Source organism: Orycteropus afer, unplaced genomic scaffold (assembly GCF_000298275.1).
Source record: "Orycteropus afer afer isolate SDZICR_OR568_19922 unplaced genomic scaffold, OryAfe1.0 scaffold00129, whole genome shotgun sequence".
Taxonomy (NCBI): Eukaryota; Metazoa; Chordata; class Mammalia; order Tubulidentata; family Orycteropodidae; genus Orycteropus; species Orycteropus afer.
This window is the reverse complement of record NW_006921716.1, coordinates 6,654,321-6,660,174: the sequence shown is the minus strand read 5'-3', so window position 1 is coordinate 6,660,174 and position 5,854 is coordinate 6,654,321. Positions and strand designations below refer to the sequence as shown.

Genomic DNA, 5,854 nt, shown 5'->3' with positions numbered 1-5,854 from the left:
GGATTTTCTTGCTGCTAGGGAGTCAGTCCCATTCATGCTCAACTGGAAAATCATGTCACAATTGTACCAACTTGTCAGAAATATGACTTAAGAAAATTTAATTGTAAATATCTCCAAAACAATTTGGCCCTGAGAATGGTGGTGGCGGCGTTGGAGGTGCTGTGTGGCAACTCGGGACTGAAGTGCAAGTAACAGATTCACCATGATTCTCCAGAGGCTCTTCAGGTTTTCCTGTGTCATTCAGTCAGCACTGTCAGTCCATTTGTGGAGGAACATTGGGGTTACAGCAGTGGCATTTAATAAGGAACTTGATATTATACAGAAGCTTTTCCTGGACAAGATTAGAGAATACAGATCTAAGCGACAAGCATCTGGAAGACCTGTTGATGTTGGCCCAGAAAATCAGCAAGAGCTGGAGAAGGAGCTTGTAAGCTTAAGCAAACGTATAGTAAAACAGACATGAGTACGTTCCCAAGCTTCCAATTCGAAGATCCCATATTTGAAGCTGTTGAAAAACGCCAGTCCTGAAGCAATATGTAAAATCAGTCTGGTAATTTGTCATGGATTATTGTACAACTAAGTGGTGGTATCAGAATAAATATATGAGGGAACGCTGTTAGATAGATAGAGATAAATATTGATTTGGGTGAAGAGAAGGGCAATGTACCAAATGTGAGTGACCAATATGGCAGCATTGAGGATGAGAAAGACACAGAGAGGTACATGGGAGGTACAGACAACAAATATGAACCCTTTTGCACATACAGTACTGCGTTGTCAGTGAAGGCAAACATGGGTATATGGGTGGATAGGTGGGTGGACAGGCTAAATGATTAGATATGTCTATGAAATGGGGAGGGTATCCAAGAACATATATAGGGTTGGCAGGCAATGGTCCTATAAGTTTATGTGAATGATCAGAATTCCCAGGTGTATAGTAGAGCTGACTAGGGGCAAGGTTGTGGTCACTGCTTGGTCACAGCCAGCTACCCAGAGGGACCGAGTAGTTGAACCTGCGGGCTTGGGACCGTAATCACAGGGGACATCAAGCTCAATTGGCATAACATAGTATACAAAACATTGTTCCACCTCCTACTTTGGCGAGTAGCAACTGGGATCTTAAAAGCTAGCAAGCTGCCATCTAGATGCAACGATGGGTCTCTCCTCGTCCAGAGCAAAGAAGAATGAAGAAAACCAAAATTCATGGAAACAATTAGTCCTAGTGACTGGTACACCATCCAGTCTGCAGCCTATATGACTATGAGACCAGAAGAACTAGATGGTGCCAGGCTACCATTGTCATCCACTTGGATGGGGATCTATGTAGGAGATCCTGGATAGAGAGGGAGAACAATGTGGAACAAAACACAAAATCATTTGGAGGAAAAAAAAAAAAAAAAGGTGGGGACCAGGTTTGCTGGTCCAATAGAGGCTGGTGGAACCACTGAGTCTATGGCCCCTAGCTGCTGTTCAGGTCTGGAATTGAACCCATACCTTTGGTTTCCAGCCAAACAAAATATAGGCATGTGAGTTAAACATTTACCTCAAGTAGATACACGCCTTGGAGAGAACAATCATGGGAGAAAGAAGGGCTGCTTATGCACAGGGAAACAGCTCAGGGGGCAGGAGTGCATGGAGGGACACTGGGAAGAGGTAACTATGGGGAGGAAGTGGGAGGGGAGCTGCTGCATTGTGGTAAACTGTAGTCAATGTCATGAGACAAAGTGTATGTGAACTGCTATATGGAAAGTGAAACTGCTTTGTAAATCTTCACCCAAATCACAATAAACAAATAAAATTAAATTTAAAAAAGAGAGAATTTGGTCCTGAGTAAATGTAGAAACAATGGGCATGAACAGCAGGCCATGCCTCTTTAGGAGGGCATTCTGCAGGCAGTGTCTACATGGAGAAACCAGGAGGAGTCCTGGGGACCAGGGAGTTTCCACGGGCAATGACAGACCCATCTCCTCTTCTCTTCCCACAAAATAGAAGTGGGGATTTCTTCCATTGCTGAACAGTCCTTAGGACTTCCCCAGGCTCTTGGGGAGAAGATACCAAAATGGGGATTCCCCCCACTTGGGGACTCCTGAAGTTTCCTGTAGGTTAGGGTTTGTAAGGCTGGCTACATATGAGAAACACTGGGAGAGCTTATAAAATACTAATCCCTGGACCCCATCTATATATGTTAAATCAACCTCTCTGGAAATGAGGTGTAAGGTCCAAGCTAAGGTACAGGCAGTTTCAGATTATAAATGAGTTCTGTTCTTAAATTTGTCTTTAAGTCGAATTTGTATGAATTTGAAACAATTAGGTATGGCTTATATCTAATGTCAGTTAATCATATGTTTGTCTCAGCATATAGTATATAGTGTATCTTTCTATGCATTAAAAAAATTAAAGAAACAGTAAAACATCTTTAACATACACAAAACATCTTTAACATAATAATACAGTCATAATAATAATGTTTTGATGTACGTCACAAATCAGAATGCTTTTGCTATTATGAACCATTGTATGCATAATAAGCTTTTATTTAATAGACTTTATGGGGGTTGATTTGTAACTATGGGTTGTAATATAAGTTGGATGTTGTTACCAGAGGACTGCCCATATTTTTAGAACCTTCTCAGTGACGCCAATTTATAGCAAAGGTTGAGAACCACTGCTTTAGGATCTCTGATAACCACAATGACCTCTGGACCCCCTTCCAGGATCATTATGTTTTAGTGCTAGAAAAAATGAGGAGTGCTGTTTGGCACCCTTTCCCCTTTTTATCCTTCAATATTGGCCTCTTCCACCTCTCCTCATGTACCTTGTGTTCTATTTGGTTCTGCCATTCTTCTATATTTTCTTTCCTATCATAGTTCATAAGAAATGGTCAGGAACCCATTCACATTAAGATATATGACACTGATGACCTAAAGTGACTGCTCTCTCAGGAACATCAACTATTCTATTCCCAGGGACATCTATTCTCTAGAATATAGGAAAGGAAAGTAAGCTTTAATTCATCAAGGGATGAAAAAAGGTATTTTCCAGGACAATTGTCTTTGGAAAGGCCGCCAGTAGCCACCACCACCGCACTTAGGATTAGGATTAGGAAACATAGCTCCTATTTGAGCCAGAAGAAACCTGCTTTCTTTGCCCTACTGGTCATAACTCCAAGGTCATCACTTGGCAGAACTGTGCCTTGGTTGGATCCCCTTGGGAACAACCCACTGCAAAAGCCAAAAAAAAAAAAAAAACCCCAGTAACCAGTGGCCATTGAGTTGATTCCAACTCATGGTGACCCCATCGATGTCAGACTACAACTCTGCTCTGTAGGGTTTTCAGTAGCTGATTTTTCATGAGAAGAACCCCAGGCTTTTCCTCCAAGGCGACTTTGGGTAAGCTTGAAATTCCAACCTTTTGGTTAGCAACTGAGACTGTTAACCATTTGACCAACCATGGATTCTGCAAAATCTAAAGGAAGGAGAGACACAAAAAGAAGCACACATTGACATCCAGAGACATTCTGTGTGACTTGACAAGTGATCAGAAAGCAGGATAATTATTATTCCAGAACCAGCTTTCCTAACTCTGAAAAAGGAATATTATGCCCTGTGTAAACATAGGGAGACAGAAAATATAATTCAGGGGTAAGCAAGCAAACAAAAGTTTAGCTAAATCCTACTTAATGATATGACAAATAGTCAAAACCACACTGTGCGTAACTTGTGTGGTTTGCGTTAAAGCCAGTGGACCAGCGACAGTGTGATGAGTCATTCCATGATTTCAGGATCCTTCACTGGAGAATGGGCAGTGCCGAGCCAGCAACTAAGGCTTAAAACAATCTAGACAACAAAAGCCCCTCAGTCATCACAACTTATTTACATCAATTCAATTTTACTGTGTTCACATCCCCCAGGAAAGCCACCACAGAATACATAATGGGACTCTTGTGCTTTTGACTGAGCACTTATCAGAAGGAACCAAAAAATTGTTCTTCTCGAGTGGCTGGATATAAATATCTATTTATTAAATGCAGCCAATGTCAGAGCTCAGATTGCTCATTAAATATTTAGCCTACGATTCTAAATGTGACAAAACAAAACCAAACTCACTGCCATCGAGTTGATTCAACTCATAGCGAGTCCCATTGGATTTCCGAGGCTATAAATCTTTACAGAAGCAGATTGCCTCATCTTTCTTCTGTGGAATGACGGGTCAGGTTCAAACCACCAACCTTTCAGTTAGCAGCCAAATGCCTTAACCACTACACCACCAGAGCTCCTTAAATGTCACAAACTAACTTACAAATGATATACAAATAAGGTGAGAGAGTTAGCTCCGTTTCTAACTTACCCAAATGCTCTCTGAACCAAATTTCACTAAGTGGGAAAAGGTGCAGTAGGTAAATCTATATTCTGTCCTGAGACCTAGCATGTGACCAGTCGAGTGGTTGTCATCATAAAGGATGAGAACAGAACAAACAAGTCTCTGCCACAAATACATTAAACCTACAAAAACTCTGCCAGATCTGACTTTATGAAACAGAAGTAGCACCAGCCAAGACATTTTTAGATGGCCCTTTTGTGGTAAAAATAATTTGAGGTTATGCTATTCTTAGAAGTTTGGAAGGAGTCTGTTGACATACGGCACTAACAAATTACAAACACTCCCAAATTTTTGTGAGAAAAACATACTGCCAACTATGAAACATGTGTCTCACTACTATTTGGGAAATATTTCTATAATAATTTAATAATAATAAACATAACAATACTTTTAAGCTATGACCATTTTATAAATGCTACTCACCATATCCAGTTAGCTATGTTGGCATCGCAGCTTCAAATTTACTTTTTCGGTATAATGATAATATAAATAATACTAATAAAAGGTAATATCCTACTTATGTACCCAGAACTGAGCCAAGGACTTTGTAAGTATTTTCTCATAAAATCGTCATTGCTTCCTCTTTGTACGTGAGGAAAGAAGTTTAGGGTGATTAAGTAACTTGCCCAATCAAGCTGACTATGTATAGGCAGCAGATTTCAGTTTCATGTCTGTTTTGCATGTCTTTACTTTTAACCACTATGCTGTACTGTTTCCCTAGAGAAACTCAACAGCAAACAAGAGAGTACAGTGTAGTTAAGCTGTACTTAACTTGAAATTGAAGAGTGGGGACAGACTCAGTTGGATTATATTCAAATATTTTTCTAGTACTTTGTAGTACTTTTTATTTTCTTAGAGACATTATAAAATAAGCAAAATATTCATTGTATTATAAGAGAAAATCCTGAAAACTTTCAGGTAAGCAAAGATTTCTCAGCTAAGATGCAAAAAGATCAAACAATATAAATAAATAAATGGGATTGCATCAAAGTTTTTTAAATGTCTGCTCTTCAAAAGATACCATTAAGAAAATGAAAAGCAATACACATACTAGGAGAAAATATTCTGCATATGTCTGGCAAAGGATTTGTACAGTCCAGAATACACAGAGAAAGCTTACAACTCAGTAAGAAAACAACCACTCAATTAAAAATATGAATAAATGATCTGAACTGATACTTTACCAAAGAAATTATATGAATGGCTAATAAACAAATGAAAAGATGTTTAACATCATTAGTTATAAGGAAATGAAAGTAAATCATAGTGAGATGCCACTACACGCCTACTCCAAAAACAAAAACCAATCTCACTGCCATCGAGTCAGACTGGATTCACAGCAACCCCTCCTTGGGTTTCTGAGGTGGTATCACTATGAAAGTACATTGCCCAACCTTCCTTCTGAGGAGTGGCTGGTGGGTTTGAACCCCCAGCCTTCTGGTTAGCAGTCAAATGCCTTAGGCGCTATGCCACC

General features: G+C 39.8%; 1 pseudogene; it reads left to right on the top strand.

Annotated features, from left to right (window-relative positions):
• The first annotated feature begins 202 nt into the window (after positions 1-202).
• LOC103200216 lies at positions 203-528 on the top strand (annotated as a pseudogene).
• The last annotated feature ends 5,326 nt before the right edge of the window (positions 529-5,854 follow it).